General features: G+C 34.0%; 2 long non-coding RNA genes across 10 annotated transcripts in view; both read right to left on the reverse strand.

The window, feature by feature from the left end:
• LOC144287966 (uncharacterized) overlaps positions 1–18,148 on the reverse strand; it is an 846,727-nt gene that overhangs the window by 218,221 nt on the left and 610,358 nt on the right. The gene's annotated exons all lie outside the window — the stretch shown is intronic.
• Positions 711–18,148, reverse strand: part of LOC144287556 (uncharacterized) — a 32,995-nt gene continuing 15,557 nt past the window's right edge. Inside the window, exons 2-3 of the long non-coding RNA XR_013355339.1 lie at positions 1,039–1,090; positions 711–845 (exon numbers count right to left, since the gene is read on the reverse strand). This is a non-coding gene — a long non-coding RNA (uncharacterized LOC144287556). The remainder of the gene's footprint in view (positions 846–1,038; positions 1,091–18,148) is intronic.

The raw sequence follows: 18,148 nt of genomic DNA on the forward strand, positions 1-18,148 counted from the left end.
AATGCGAACCAGTAATATGTTGGATGAGCCCAAGTTCATATGGTGTAGGAAACCATCCTGATATTCTAATATCTAAGTTAAAGGGAGAAAATGACCAAGTTACATATTCTATCCCTCACCTCTCAGTTAATAACAAGGAGAAGCAACCTGGCAGTGTTCTATTGATGGTTCCCTTGATGTATTGAGACTGACTGCATTCTCCTCTAAAGTTTTTTGGTTTTCTTTTGCCACTTACCAATTCTTCCTTCACATCCCACCTTTCAATCAAGTTTCTATGTCATTGTCTATTGAACTTGGGTATTGATTCCACTTCCCTAAGGATAACTTTCATTATTTCCCAGTTTATTGCCGAAGTCTCCTTGATGATGACTAGTGTCTCCTTGTTGATTGCTCTTGTTATCTACCACCAAAGTCTGAGGGCCATTTCATGCCTTTGGAAGTTTTCTATAGCTGCTAAGTATCTCAGAGAACTTAACAAAAAGGAGAAGAAAACTGATTGAATTTTAATTGGCCTGGGAATGCAGTTACACAATCATTTATCTCATCGAAACTACAACCTTTTATTGGCTTGTCTCTATCTAGGAAAATGAAAAAAAAAAAGTATAGGATAATAAATGCATTATGTATGGATCTATATTATTTCCTTTTTATTCATATTCTATATATTCCAAATTCTGATAAAAATGAATGTAGGCTAATAGAGTGCCAAACTCACAATATTTAATACATGTTAATTTATCATAATAGAAATAGTCCCAACTAGGTTAATTTCCTCTTGATAGTAACAAAAAGGTGTACTTTATTGGTAGCAATGTTGGTCACTTGCAAACTGTGTGTACCTAATCCTGTGAAAGAAACAAAATTTAATTACCTCAGTGAAGATGACTACATTGTGGTTGACTAATTTACTGATGAATAGGACTTGCTTATTAGAAGGCCAGAAATGCACAGCCCTCTTTCATTTAATAGGATATAGTAGAAAGAAATTGAATTTAGGTGTCAGATTGGATTTAAATCCATTTTTTTCAAGGTACTTACTAATATTGTAAATAGAGAAGCTACCCAACATTTCTGAGTTCTCTTCTCGCATCTGTAAAACAAGGATAGTATTGTCTGCTTTAAGGATTCAGGTTATAAAATTAGGTATTTTATATAAAGTGCCTAATGAATTATCCCACATATCATAAATATTTAGTACGTGGTAATCATTATAGTTTACAGTGCCTCAATCCTTAGCCATGTAAAGTTATATTATTTGTCCAAAAGCACTGTTTTCAAGGAAGTATATTTTTTACTCAGAATTTTTCTCTGGCTTTTCATTATACATAAAAGAAAACACAAAATACTCATAACAAACTCTTCCTTCCAAATAAGCTCATCTTCTTAACACAGGAACCAACCTTGGTATCTCCCTTTCTTCTTTTATATGATGTTCAATCTGCTGATAGTTCGATTCTCTCCTCCTTCATGCCTGTTTAAGTTCTATCATTTTTTCAAGGCTGAACCTAAATAATTCCACTCCGGTTCACAATAATCTTATTCTTGAACATTTTATTTATTTATTTTCCACTCATATTGACACATAGCTTTACAGTCAGAATAGCTGTATACAATACACTGTTTCTCAAACAGTGGGGTGGGCAGTATATTCTCACATGTGGCCATGAATTGTCTATCCAATTTTATTTTGAATCATAGAAGATAATAAAAAATTCTTATTTTGAATAATCTTAATCTTATTTTGAATAATCTTTGAATATTTTGAATAACCTTTTTACCAATTATTATCTAAGAGTTCATGGCCCATTCTTGCATTTTATATTTATAATTATGTTGAGGCCAACAGAGCACCTATAGAAATGGCAGTGTCAGGATACTGAGAGGTATATCTTACTGCCCATAGTTCTAATGTTAAGATAATTACAATCATCTGTATTTTCTTGTATTTATGCAACACTTTACCAATAAAAGAAACTAAACTTATTTTATGTTCATAGTAATATAATTTTAGGCCATTTTAGAGTGTAATATTTCAGTTCTGGAATTGTGATAGTCATTATTTGTACTCACCAATGTATATTGTAACATTGGGACCTAAAACATCCAGTCATCGTACAGTTAGATGGGGCTGCATGACTAGTGCTTACTAATATTCAAAGATGAGGTAGTGAAAATTATTCTGTATATCATTCCAGTTATTTCTCTGCTTTGATACATTATGCATGGAGATCCTAAATTTGTATTATGAAAACTGCACTAGAGAGTCACCTGACATAGATTATGTGATAGAATTTTATGTGTTAAGTCATTGAGATTTGAAGTTTGTTATCGATGTAGCAAAATCTACTTATACAGATTAACAAAGAGCCCGAGCAATAGCTATCAATACAGAATTCACATTTTAGTAATTTTGTTTTAAAAAATAATAACATAACCCAATAATGCTGTTAATTTGAATTATGTTTTGTCGCTTTTGGTTCTGTGTGATTTGTAAAATTTATAAAACCAAATATTACTTTACTTTTAAGGTTTCATAAATCTATAAGTGCAAGAGTTTCACCACTATATTTATTTAAGTATCATTATCGTAATGTTAATTTAATTCTACAGTAGGAATCCTCAGATATATTTTGATGTTTTAATGAGGGTACACATATTACTAAAATTTGACAAACAATAGTTTTAAGTTTTAATTCATCGATTTCATATTAAGATAGACCTGAGGTATATTCTAAATAGCAGCCTTGCTGTAAGGGGCTAGGATATAATTCATAAAATTCAAGACTCATTTTTTCCCCGTAAAACTGATGTATTAATGTCTTCCTTCTGTTAGACTTATGAGGAATAAGTGAGATATTTTTGAAGGCTAGTTATAATGCATGTCCGTAGTTCAGTGAATGTCAAATAAAAAAAAAGACTTTTATAAGTTTACTTGTGTCTTGTTTCTAAAATGTTTGATAAGATTTTTAAAGATGTATCAAAGGTTTTATATATTTTTGTTTTTACATTTTTATTATACTTCTCACAATGCTCACTAAGAGAGCTGCCATAGAGTAAGCTCTGGTTTCTAAAAATGTATATTGCATTTAACTGAATCATGACTTATTTCCCCACAAACACATGGTATAACCCCTACCATTTATTTACTCTATAACTCAGCTACTGCCTCCATGCTCTAAGGGGACCTACCCAGGTCCAGAAACCTCAGCTTTTTCTCCATCTCATTTTCTCAAAGCCTTATTTTCTGTACCAAGACAAAAAAGATAAAAAGAAATAAGAATAGAAAAGGAAACAAAAAGAATAAAAAAGAACAAAAAAGATAAAATCCACACTTATGTGATTGTCAATGGATGACTTCTCAAGTTAACATAACCCATTCATTCAACAACCAAACCAGGTGCTAAAATTAAAGTGTTGAGCAAAAGGAGAAATTGCTATGCCCTCATGAAGCGTATTATGGGCTAGCAGAGATGGATAAAACAAAGGATCTCATGCAAAAATGTGAATTATAACTCTGATAAATACAACTAAATAATACTTCTAAAGGAGCTTATATTTGGATGAAATTCATTGTTAGAGAAGTGACGGAGAGTTTTTCGGAGGAAGTAACAATTGACTTAAGACCTAAGGAACATGAACTGGTTGAGAGATTGGTAGACAAAGGTAGGTGGTTTCATAGGGAGAGGACAACACAATCAAAATTTATGTGGTCAGAAGGAACATAGTGGGAAAGTCTCTAGTCTCTCTAGAATGCAGAAATGAATAGAGGGCAGTAGGACTAAAGCAGACAATAAGGAAAAGAAGGGTGTGTAGTGAAACTGTAGAAATAAGCAGGGTTCTATAATCATGACATATGAAGCCTGAATATTCTTTTCTATAAAAGTGATATATATTCCTTCTATTAGATTTATGGAGATTAAATGAGACACTTTTGAAAGTTTATTATAATGCATGTCCATAGTGCTCAATGAATATCAAATTAAAATAACTATTAGTTTACTTCTGTCTTGTGTCTAAAATGTTTTAATAAGTTTTAAGACTTACAAGACAGAGGTTTTGTTTTTTAATATCACAGGGTCTTTCATTTATCCCAAGAGCAATGGGAAGTGATTGGAATATATAAATAGGGCAGAGAAAAGTAACATTTTTTTTTTATTGTTGTTTTTGTTGTTGTTGTGTGTTAACTGAGGCTGTAGCAGTATGGAAAGCAAATGAATGTATGTGAGCAAATACAGCAGGTATAAGCTATACTCCAGGGAAATAATGATGATAGCCTGGACTAGAGTGGTCGTGGTAGGGAAGAAAAGAATATAACACAATAAAAATCTGTTTAAGAAGGAAAACTGACAGAGCTTGATGATGGGGAGAGAGAAGATGACAAAAGCAGCACCTACATTTCTGATTTGTGTATATGGTAGTGGTACACTCATCATCCTAGAAAATGTTAGAACAAAAAAAAATGTTAGAGCATAAGATGAAGAGAAAAGATCACAAAGTACATTTTAGGAACATTGAGTTTGAAATGCCTTTGAACAAAGAAAGATACTAGGTAGGCAAGTGGACATACATTTTGGTGCTGGAGATAGAAATCTGTGCCAATAACTAAAAGTGTAGATTCAGATAAGACCTCTTGAATATGAGATTTTCGGTAAAGATTTGACTGAGCCAGATTCCAAGATGTAAGGAACTCCAATATTTAATGTCCAGGGAGAAGGATCTATAACTGCAGAAGTCAGTAAATAGGGCTATTGAAATTAAAGACTGTTTAATCAAGAAAGGAATAGTCAATAGAAGTCAAGTAAGATGAATAGTGAAAAGTGACATTTGGACTTACAGGCACAGATGTATCTATCAGCGATCTTAGGGAAATCTATTTATTTGAATGATGGGAACGGAAGTCAGACTGAGCTGGGTGGAGGGGTGAATAGGTATAAAGAAATAAAAGGAAGGTAAAAATAATTTCTCCTTAAGTTTAAAGAAAAATATGAGGAAAGTATCAGAACTTGGACTACCTAAAGGAAGTCTTTAAACATTGGTATTAGGCAGAGGTGTGGGTGTGTGAGTGTTTGCTAAAGTAAAACTTGCCTATTTTATTTCCAAATTAATTGCATCTCATCTTACAAAATAGGTATATCCTTCAAAAGTGAATATGAATATAAATTTTGTCAAAATGTTTTAGATACAACATGAAAATGGGAGATAATCTCTTAATGAGATTCCTTTTTTTTTTTTTTTTTTTTTTGAGGGAGAGAGAGGGCACACATGTAGGGGGCTGGGGTATGGGAGAGAGAGAATCTTAATTAGGCTCCATGCACAGTGATGACTCTTACAAGGGGCTTAATCAGGACCTTGAGATCATGACTTGAGTTAAAATCTAGAGTTGGATGCTTATCTGAGTCATCAGGCACCCCAAATTGCTGGTTATTTCTGAATTTTCCACTTCTGTGACTATTTGAGAACTCTGTATTACACTTACTTGTATAGCTTTCTTTTTAAAAATATTTAATTTATTTATTCATGACAGATACAGAAAGACAGAGACATAGGCAGAGGAACCTATGTTCCTCCCAAGGGGAGCCCGATACAGCACTCAACCCCAGGACCCCAGGATCACAACTTGAGCCAAAGGCAGATGCTCAACCACTGAGCCACTCAGGTGCCCCATTGTCTAGCTTTCTTTAAATCAGCTACACCCATCCACATTCATTGCACTAGACATTAGTTTTACTAAATGCCATAACTTTTAGTGTTATCTAAATTGTTAACTGAATTTATTTATTATTAAAGTTGGACTCCATTCTATTATTGATTAGTATTGTGTTTTTACATTCCAACTAAGGGTTGATCAAATAATATTTTTAAATAAGAAAAAAAAAGACTCGGATTCCTTGGAAAACTATAGAAATATAATTGAACTTCTCTGATAAAGGTAGTGTAAAGGTATTAACTATTATTAATATCTTTATACTTAATCTTCCTACGCACATTTTCTAAATCGTTTTTAATATCAAAACAAAGAAATCCAATTTCTCACCCTAGAAATAGGTATATAATCATGAACTACTACAGGGAACTATGTTCAACCCTTAATAACAAAAAATAATTTAATGGCTAAATAAATAAAATCTTATGCGTAGAATTTTGAGGACAAGCTTAAAGGAAAGCCACAGATTTGATCATGGTAAAATATTACCCATCAATAGAAATTGATATATGGATACAAATTGGTTCTTTCTTATGTAAACCTGAAATCCTCTATAACTTCTACTCATCATCCCCTAGGGCAATGGGGATGCTTATTTGTCACCTACTGAGTGGATCTCTGAATACTTGAAGACAGTGTTTATATTGCTCTATCCCAAGTATTCTTTCTCTATGCTAAATATGACAGCCTTCTTAAAAGAGAGCTTCTACTTTTCTCTCTTATTCTTTCATCTTCTGACATGTTTCAGGTACTTTTATTCCATCTAAAATACGACACTCAAAACCTAAGGTAATGTTCTATTAATTAATTAATTATCATTAGAACTGATAAGTGAATTCCATAAGGTTACAGGAGACAAAATCAATGTACAAAAATCTGTTGCATTCCTATACACTAATGTACAGAATTGTTGGGTCACTACATAGTACACCTCAAACTAATATAACGCTATATTTAGCTATGCTGGAATTAAAACAAAAAGCATAAAAAACAAAAAAGAATCATTTCCATAAATATTTATTAAGTACTTGCTAGGTACTATTCTAGGTACTAGGGATAGGGAAGAAAATAGAGGACTAATCCCTATAATTTACAAATCACAGGGTAGTTGTACATTTTAATTCAGAAAAAAGATTTGACCTTCTTTAGCTCCTTTACTCATCATTTGTAAAGGGAGTTCAATAACTATGAAGGTTTTCTTGGGTTTCCTTTTTTTAAAGATTTTATTTATTCATGAGAGACACAAAGAGAGAGGCAGAGACACAGGCAGAGGAAGAAGAAGTCTCCATGCAGGAAGCCTAATGAGGGACTTGATCCTGGGACTCCGAGATCATGCCCTGAGCCAAAGGCAGATAGATGCTCAACTTCTGAGCCACCCAGGCATCCCTCTTGGGTTTCCTTTTAACGTATTTTTCCCATTTCCTCATTTCTCTCTCATTCAGAAATAAAGTAGGTAACAAGGAAAGACTATGGCAGAGATTATATTAACCAGATCTTACTTCCACTCAAGTTATTTATTTTTGAGAATAAAGCTCACAACTAACTGCTTGTGGGTATAGTCTAAATATGGGGTCAACAAACAAGTGTTCTTGGTCTACCCTCCAAGAATTTGGACAACAGGGAAGAAAGATTATGTTTTGAAAATCAAACTATGTAGTCATCAACATTAGTGTATGGAACAGAAGAATAGTTATTTTTAAAATTATGGAAAGAATAAGCCTTGGGGTAAGCAAACTATTTTTCTGATTGGACATATTAACAATTAAAAAACAAACAAAGTCAATCAGAAGGGGAACATGAGTACTGCCAATCTTAAAAGCAAAGCTTCTGGATGCTTCCTTAAGCAATACTTTGGGCAGAGAGCATCTTCTAAGGTTGTTACAAATTCTTTGTATGGGTATCTTCGCAGGTGTGTATCATTAAGGAGATAAATACCCCAGTTATTAGAGTTGCAGCGATTACATATTTGAATCTCACAGCTAATTCACTTTGCTTTTCTGAGTGTTTGCTAAAGTCCAAACTAATTTTGCAGTAAATAATCATTTAACTCTCTAGGCATTAGTCAGCAACTTGAGTTCAGTCTACTCTGAGAAACTAAAGACTTCACCTCTCTAAAACATCAAAGCCAAGGAAGAGCCAAGTCAGCCCTGGAGCCCTTGAGGGGTCGTCTTCATGGCGAGGATTTCATGGAGGAGCAATCTTCTATTTTATTATGTGCCTTGAGTTCTTTTTATTAATAAAGACCTAGATCTTCCAGACATATCCAGACCTTTAGTGATGACCATTACCGTCCTCACTCTTTTGCACCCCACCAAGGCAGAACTTTGCTCCCTGGGTCTGTTCAGTTCCTATAGGTTACCTCTTCTCCAGGCAGAGTGTCTAACTCCCTAAACACTCTACATTTTTTTTTGTTTAATCCTATGTTTGTTTAGCATGCTGCCTGTGCAGGATTAGAGCACATCTAATCGTTAGAATTATTGTACTCCCCACATTTTACAGATCGGTTTGTCTCATCCTTAATTATTTATCTGGTGTATTCACTGATGACACTGGGTAAAACTCTTGTCATTCCGCACTAGTTAAAATTAAAAGTAAACCGTGACACCATTTGAAGTACTGTTGAACTTTAGCTCTCTTTCAGTTAAAAGATTCTGAAAGAACAGGTGATCAATTCTGAATTTTAAAAATAAACACAAATTATTTTCTCTGTTGAGTAATTAATGCATAATTACATAATTACTTTATCACATGGCTCTGATCAAATAATTATATATGGCCTTTATGCAGGCTCTCTGTGCTCTAAGCATTTTGCACACATGATTAATTGGCTAGAGAATTTTTTCTTAAAGGGATGATTATCCACTAAATTACTTTTTAACATTAAGGAACTATATATTTATAGATGAATTTAACAACTAGCTCACTGCAAAAAATGGCCCCAAATCTGCATCCTTCCACATACCACATACTTTGTAATATGACTTTGCAGATTTTTCTATCAAGAGGTAGAACCCATTCTCATTTCTTAAATCTGGGCTGGATTTGTGACCTGCTTTATTTTATAAAATATGGCAAAAGTAATTTGCCAGACAAAAGGCAAAGCTTCCAGGGCTTCCACACCTGTGCTTACTTTCTTGGAACTATGTTCAACCACCAGAAGGACAAGTATAGGCTAGCCTGATGAACTAAGTCATCTCATGCATATATAGAGAGCCAGATGAATGCCAGACATGTGAAGGAGATCATATTAGGAAAAGCCATCCTCTAGACAGCCAATCTGGTAGTTAATTAAAAATACATAAGTAAACCCATCTGATATCAACTGAGCCTAACTCAGATCAGCAAGACTACCTAGGTAACTCTTAGACTACGGAGTAATAATAAATAATAATAAATAAAAAATAATAAATGCTTATTGTTAGACTCATTAGAGATTAGATTATGTTGTTGAGGGCTGAGAGGCACAATCAGCCGACTGACACAATCTCTCTCAGATATTCTTACTCCAATCCACAGAAGACATTTCAACATAGTATAGACTATATTATTTTCCATTGCTAGCTAAACAACTCAATCTCTGAATGTCCACATGCCACTCAAAGATGTCTGAAACCCTTTATTTGTCCAAATTGTGTTCCTATTATATTTTATAACTTTATTCAAGCTAAAAAAATTTATTTTTTTCTACATTTGCTAGTTTCTCCCATTCAATTATTTACCCTAGCCAATGAAGTCTCCATTTAAACATTGATCAAACAAACTGAACACAGGGTGCCTAGGTGGCTGAGTTGGTTAAGTGTCTGCCTTCAGCTTTGGTATTGATCCCAGAGCCCTGGGATCAAGCTCCACATTGGGCTCCTTGCTCAGCAGGGAACCCGTGTCTGCTTCTGCTTCTCCTGGTGTGTGTGCATGTGCTCTCTCGCTCTCACTCTCTTGCTCTCTCTTAAACAAACAAACAGGAAAAAAGAATTCTCAACTCTTCATTTGCACATGCTACCATAGTTTGGAACTATATTATCTCTATGCTGAATTAATTAATTGCTTTGTCTTGAGTTTCTCTCTACAAATCAGTTCTACCAGATTTTCCCCCCACAACATACACCTAATTTTATGACTCCTTCCCTTAAAAGTAATTCTTTGTTAAGTTTAAATATAAACCCTTTCTGTCAGTAAGTACATATATATTTTTCTGTGTGGTAGAAACACAAAGTTCCCCAATATAGATAAAATACTATCCATTGCAGTACCATTAGCTTCATTTTCAAAAGAGTCTATTTAGGTAGTGAATTTATTGGTCATTCAAAATATATTTCTGCTTTGATGGGTTAAAGAACAATAGTACCACATTGACAGATTACATGATATAAGCCAAAACTTGGTGCTTCTTGCATAGGAGTTGAAGTTCATATGGCTTTGCAAATCCAATATCAAATTTTGTCATTTGCATGTTCATTCTCATCCCAAATACACCATCCTTCCTAAGGTGTCTTTATTCCTTTACTCAAGATAATTCATCTGTCTCAAATGTCCTTTCTTCCTCCTCCGTAGGAAAAATTCTGCTTATCCAGTGAAACATAGCTTTAAAAACACCATCTCAATGACAACTTCCTTGATAATACAGTCAGAAATAATCCCCATCTATGAGCTCTCACAGCAAGTTTTTACTAATATTATTATAGTACTTAACTCTTTGTTAGTTGTGTAAGAGTTTGTCTTCCCTGATTCACTGTGAGATCTTTGAAGGTGATGATTATATAATTTTCATTTTTTGTATTCTTAGAATCTAATAAAGGGCCTGGCAGTAGATATAAGTAACTATTCTATGTCAATAGCAACATATTATATGTAGAGCGAGGAGAATTTTCCCTCATTGATTCCTAGTATATGTCTCTATGGAGTAATTGCAAGAGGCAATTCATGAGCAAACTATTCGGAATTTTTTTCACATTCCATATTATATTTTAGACTAATAGCAGCACGGATGTGGGCAGTATTCCCAGTTTATAAATGAAGAAACTTGGAGAAATAAGGGGAATTGACAAAAGGTACAGAGGCTCTTTAACTCTACAGTTTGGTATATTTTTACATGACTAAAATCTTAGATTTAAGAAAACAATTTCATCATAGCATACATAGCATGAATTAAAATCCTCAAAGTATTCAACTAACTATAGGGTTCATATATACTGAAAAGTTAAAACTGTGCATGAAAACTTTAAGGCGTATTTTTCACAGCATACGTTATTGAACCATTTTCCCACATACGGGCTCATTGTAATTCTAGTATCTTGGTAGCCCAAAAAAGACCCTGCTTGTAAAAGAAAAAAAAAAAGTGACATAACAATGACGATTGTAAATTATTTCATATGTTTCAAGACATGAAATGAATAAAAAACACGTTGACTTTAAATATAATTCTCTTAACAATAGAACTTCAGTTTAAATTTGTTTGAAAGAACTTCTTCAGAAGTTTTATGAATGACCTTCTTTACTGCATGGCTATAATCCACATTTCCTTAAAACAATTTCCTTTGAGGATCACCTGGGTGGCTAAGTCAGTAAAGCATCTGCCTTCAGCTCAAGTCTTGATCCTGAAGTCCTGGGATTGAGCCCCATGTCTAGCTCCCTGCTCAGTGGGGAGTCTGATTCTCCCTCTCCCTTTGCCATGGCCCCTGTTTGTTCTCTCTCTTTCTCCCAAATAAAAAATTAAACTCTTAAAAGAAAAAGAATTTCTTTTGCTTTTATTGTACCATGTACATGTTTTCTGTCTTGAAGTTCGGTTAGGCATTGAAATGCATAAGACAGGGATTTGTCTCCTCTGCTGATTCTGCGATACCAGTACATTCTTTCCAGGCTATGAAAAGAAAAAGCACTGTAATGCTAAGAGTCTGTATCAATAGAAGCAATAATGATACTGACAGTAAATTGACAATAAGCAAACTAACTTTCAGTACATCTGCTGGTATGTAGAAATGATGATCTCATTGATTTTGGGTTGGTTACCTATTTATTTATTTTTTTGGTCTTTAATCTAGAATTCCTGCCAGACTTTTACACATACTCTTTTAGGATACTGTAGCTAAAACTCAAAACAAACTTTAAAAAGTTATGTAATGCTGCACTTAATACGATACAATTCAGTAGCTGAAATCACCTCCTAACTTCAGAAAGGGGTTACAATTATAGGACAATTAGGCAATCTGTTCATCAGGTGGGTCCACTGATAGAGCAGTTTTGGAGCAGTTACGTAACTCAATCACATGCTTATCTGCCACTTATCTGCATATGGTGTATTCACAGTGTAGAAGATATATTTGGAGATATATTTTGAAAGGGTAATCAATTTTGTCTCTGTGAGTGATCTTAGTTGTGAAAGAATGATCCACACAGTTGTGAGTGAATGACTTAAATTTCAGACTGATAGAATTACCTACTTACAATATCTCTGATGAAAACTCACTGGACTAGCCACTAGCATTTCTCTCTTAACATGTAATCTTTAATGAAGTTTTTCACCTAATATCTTATGTATTTAATTACCTTCCACTCTCAATGAAGAGAGAGAAAAGATTAGGTAAAAGGTAGAAGTTTCTCAGGATATTCAGTTTTTTCTACACTCAAGTCAAAACTGAAAATATCAAAAAAGGTAACTTAAGGCCTTTTCCCCTTAAATTCCATGTAAATAAGACTATAATATGGCATTTTTTCTCCCAATAAAGTAACAGAATTATTAGCGTCAGTTATAGTTCTTTGGATGTAAGTAATAGAAATTGATTATAAATTGTTCAAACAAGAAAAATGGATTCCAGGCAGTCCACAGGCTTGTTGGACGAATGAATGTGATTTGCCTCATGTGGGTTATTTGTTCATCCTGTGTAATATTGGCGGTATTGGGTACTGGGGTTTCTACTGTTTGGGGTAGTGAGTCAGGACTTGTACCAGAACAAAGAGAAAAGGGATTTTAGATAGACTAAAACAACAAATTCCACTGAGGCAGTAAGTGAATCATCTACCAAATTTACTCTTTTATGATTATCATCCCACTTATTATCCTCCTTTGTTCTTTACAGTTACCTCTCATAATGAGAAAGGAAGTGAACTGCTATTAGCAAAGTGAAAGGTAGTTTTACATGAACTGTGATTTTTAATTATTTAGTGATTTAAGAACAAGGAGAGATCAGTAATGACCATGAGACAATATCTCACAGGACCCTAAGGGGGTTTGAGTAAAGTAAATCCAGTCTAATATTACTAACGTAAGATTTCCTCTTGGCATGTTTCAAAGTGAAGAAAACTGTCCATGGAATTAGTACAATGGATTCAAGTTCCAAATTTTATATCTCATCTTATATAAACCTGGGCAAGTCAATTAATCTGTCATTTTATTCATGTGATAACAGGAGAAACAATTTGATCCACCAACAGCATTATTGTAAAAAGATATAAGTATTTTTATAAGAAATGATTTTTGAAACACAAAGACTTAAATGAATAGGAGTCATTGAGCTCAGTCTAACTGAACATTTGTTTATTTTATTGCCTCTTTTCTAAATTACATTTTAAATTTTGGAATTTGAGCTCTTGATAACATTTCCTAAATAACTCAAATAACATCATAACTACAGTCTTAGATAATTTCTACACTAGAAGTTTCAGGAGGGCAGTGATGACTTCTGATTTATTTATAGCTTTAGCTTCATGTCCTTCAGAGCCCAGTATTTTGAAGGTACTAAATAAATATTTCTTGATTGAATGAAATTCATTCAGTGCTTGAGATTTAGTGCTCAAGAAATCCATTCTTATCCTGAACTGTAGAGCACCAAATATATAGATTCAAGAAATTTCTTTTTTGGAGAAGTTGAACAAGCTTATAACAAATTTTATTATTCTCTATTTTATTTTGAATGTAATGAAGTAACAATGGCAGGGGTTCAGTTTTGAAATTAAAAACATAAGTGTTCCATAAAACATAAATTATTTTTCTGTGTTCTGGAGTAGTAGCACCAAGTTGCTTTTATGCACTGTTTATATAAAGAAATAACCACAATGGTGTGTTTAGTTACACAAATGTACGCACTTCATTTATCTGTTTTCTCCTGAAGAAAATGTAAATATAAAACTATATAGAAGCTCACATTGAGATGCTATATGTTTTATTTAACAATATGAGTTGGGTGTGCATTTAGCAGGTGTCTTAGTTGGGCTGCTATAACAAATCACCAGAGACTAGGCACCTGAAACATTTCTCATAGTTCCAATTTCAAGGTGCCAGCAGATCCAGTGTCTGTTGATGCCCACCCACTTCCTGTTTTGGAGATAGCTATCTTCTTGCATTCCCCATGGTGGAGAGCAGAGCTAAAGAGAACAAGCTCTCATTCTCATTTTTCTTGTTAGAAGGGCATAAATCTCATTCTTGAGGGCTCCACCTTTATGACACAAATACCTCCCAAAGTCCTAGCCAACCAATCACCATCAGATTGAGGGTTAGAATTTCAACAAATGAAATTTGGTGGTTTGGGAGGGACATAAATATTTAGTCCATGGTAGCCAGAGTATACCATAACAGATTTACAAAATCAGTGCCCTGAGTAAAGATCTAAATGTAAGTGCCCATGAAAATGTGGGTTTTGTTGTTGTTTTTAATCAAATGTCACACAGGTAATCTGCCAATCCCGAGGACTGATCTTCTCTTGACCTTATGATGGAAGGAACGTTGTGAATAGGATTCAGATTGGATCGCCATGTCTCTGTTTAGACTGTTGGCACCTCCTTCCCTGTATGTTATTTAAAGTTAAACAATCCAGACTTTGGAAGTGTACTAGCAACTGGTTTGATAGCTTTTGTGGAACCATGTAAATCAAACATGTCTTGTGTATCATGGTGAACGGTGTTCTTTCAGGGTATCACCTAGAGTAGAAAATGAGGGAGGCCTTTGTTGAACAGAGGATGAAAAGGAACACTTTCTGGGATAAATTGGGTACATTTTACAACTAGGTTTAAGTTCCAAAGCTCTTCTGTTAGTGAAAGGGGAGCTGGCCCCTGCTAAATGTAGCAGATTGGGGAATAAGGAGAAACCAATTATAGAGAACTCCCATTATCTGTGGATCTAAAAGTGGTATCTTATCTTAAAAAATGTAAGTACCTTTGCTTGTGAATTTTATATTTCTGTGTATGAGAGAATTATATCTAGCACAAAAATAAAATGTGCAAAATAGAAGCAAATCTAGAGAAGCCCATCACATGATGGCAGATGACAGCCTTAGAAACATAAAGCAGATATCTAGAGAGGGAGGTCTGGCTGAGCAGACCACTCACAACTGTCATGGATTTCTAGAACCAGAATCTATTCCCTGGGTACCTACTTCTGGAGGAAAAAGATCCATACAAGTTTAGATTCCTATTTTTATTTACAAGATAACAGCTGAGACTATAGTTACCTGGATGTTACAATGTAGATTGACCCTTGATGGCTGGATAACATGGGATGATGTGGTCATAATTAGGGCTAAATAACAATTTCACTATTCCTCCTCCCTCTCTCACCCTACGTCTACTACATACACTCCTTGAGCCCCACAGTTACGAACCATTTGAAGTTCTATTACTGCAGACACTCATTATTCATTTCTATATTCAGGCAAAGAACTAAAGAAAAATCCTTAAAAAATAAATCTGTCAACTTCTGCAATGGCCTGAGTTAAAAGAGCCCCTGGAAACCACCATTCTATTCTGATTTTATGAATTTGACTATTTTAATACTTCATATAAGTGGAATTACACAGTATGTGTCTTTCTGTAACTGACTTACTTCACTAACACAATGTCCTCAAGGTTCATCCATGTTGTAGCATGTTGAAGAATTTCTTGCTTTTTAAAGGCTGAATAATATTTCACTGTAATTTTATGCTACATTTTCTTTATCTATCAATGGGCATTTAGGTCATTTCCGTATCTTGGCTATATGCAATGAATATAAGGGTGATAAAATCTCTTTGAGAGCTCAATTTCAATTCTTTTAGATAAACATGCAAAAGTGAGATTGCTGAATAATATGGTAGTTCTATTTTTAATTTTTTGAGGAATCTCCATTCTGTTTTCCATAGCAACTATACCACTTTGCATTTCTACCCATCAATTCTTAAAACAAGTTGGCTTTGGAACATATCCATGGTGCTCTTTCCCAATCGTTTTTCCATTAAAAAAAATTAATTGCTATTACTTTTGTATACACAAAAACTTAAAGTGCCAAAAAACCCTATGTATTTCTGCATCTGTTTATTTACCTTGGAAATAGTTGCTATTTACCTTGGAAATAGTTGCTTTGATTTGAAAGTATTGCTTTATGGGTAAGAATATCTATCTATCTATCTATCTATCTATCTACCTACCTACCTACCTACCTACCTACCTATTTAAAAAGAGACTCTATGAAAAACAAACTTAGTTCTCATATATTTCGAGTTTGGTTTGGGAAAAATTCAGTTGCTATAAGAAGCCAGATTCAGACAGATGATTCCCTCTTATGGTCTTATAATCACTAGAAAGTGTTTTGCAGGGAATTGGACATGCAGTGAAGATCATGTAGAAACTCTGATGATGCGAATTACTGTACTTGCTAGGATATTTTTAAAAATTTAAATTCAACTTAGTTAATATATAGTGTATTATTATTTTCAGGGATAGAATCTACTGATTCACCAGTTGCATATAATACCCAATACTCATTACATCAAGTGCCCTCCGTAATACCCATCACCCAGTTATCCCATCCTCCCACTCACCTCCCTTCCAATAACCCTCAATTTGTTTCCTACAGTTAAGAGTCTCTTATGGTTTTCAAGTGATAAAGAACTAAGCTACGATATAAATTTCTTGCCAAGTCTTATTCTTATGTCTCTTCTCTATCTTCACAGTGATTATAAACTTTTGTTTATAATAACTAACTCCAGAAAAATATATATATAAAAACTTCAGGAAGACTAATGATATAGGTTTTTATCAAGTGTAAACAAAATGCAGTAATTCTTGATCTTTTTTCAAGGTGGAATTGTGAATGGAAAGACCTTAGTACAGAGATTTGCCCATGCTCTAGAGCTGGAAGTCAGGTTGGGTAGATCACTTTCCCTACCTGCCTTTGTTTCTCTGCCTATTGATGGGTAGAAAGAACTTAAGAAGTCACTTATTCAAGTGCTATGGGGGCCAAATATAATGTAAATGAGCAAAAAGAGCCACTGTAACACAGTAGCAGTGGGAACAAGTCTGCAGAGAACTAGTAAGCACATGTCATTTTAAACAAGGCCAGCTGCTAGTTAGCAGCAAATTATTGTAGAAAAGCAAGTCCAGTATCACAAGTTTGCAAACTCACCAAAAGAAGTAGAAAAAATCTGGTTTTTGGATAAAATATCCTAGTTTTTAAATGTTAAGAACTCAGTGTTTTGCACATTACCTACCACAACGTGACACAGAATTGTGTTCTTGGCTTATAAGCTTCCATTTGGCAACCTATGAGCAAGTGGATCTCCAGTTATGGTGCTAATAAGCCTTAACTGGAAGTACTGAGCAATTAACATCTCTTTTATTCAGAATCATGCAAGCACTTCTGAAGACTTTAAGGATATCATTGGGCTAGAGACTGGAAAAAAACAGTTCATTAATGCCAAAAACTGGTTGATAAAGTACCGGTTACATTTTTTTATTAATTTTATTATTTGGTTGTATGCTTGGTACTAAAAGTCACTATTATTTTCATGATTCTTTTAATATTTTTTATGTCATGTGTGATTACAAGCTTGTAAGTATCTGCAATTTGAAATAACTAGGTAAGTTGAACATGCTACATATTGTTCTACATTCCATATTTTCTTTCAAATCAAAAGCTCCTGAAAAAAAATGTATTATTACCAAAGCAATCTCCAGTATTATAATTCAGTGAAAAGTATAGAGAGCTCGCTGCACCTGCTAATAATGGTAGCCTCTATCAGAGTCTTTGCCTACAGTCTCTTTGTCAGGAAAAAAACAACAACAAAAACAAAACAGCTTTTTGATCTAATTATCATCATTTCCGTTGATTATGGTGTTTTTCAGAGAATTAGACTAAAACATAGTGTTGCTTATATGACGAGATCAAATAATGACAAAGGCACACATACAAAGAGTGTTTGATCTCAATGACAGACTAAACCTTCCAAATTGTTAATTATTAAGACATCATATTGGGAGAGGTTTTATGGGGCACATGGAATTTGGATGAAAAATAGACTTCTCACTTTTACTTTTTAAATGACTAATTTGCTCCGGAGAGCGGTAAATAAAATTCCTATACCTGAGATTCCTTTTAAATTTCTAGAAAGATAATATTAGCTCTGGAAGTGGACTAAAGGTGATCTTTTGTGTTAGTCATGGTGTCTACACCTCAAGGAAGCAAATTCATCTGATGAAATTTAA

The sequence above is a fragment of the Canis aureus genome, chromosome 17 (assembly GCF_053574225.1).
Source record: "Canis aureus isolate CA01 chromosome 17, VMU_Caureus_v.1.0, whole genome shotgun sequence".
NCBI lineage: Eukaryota > Metazoa > Chordata > Mammalia > Carnivora > Canidae > Canis > Canis aureus.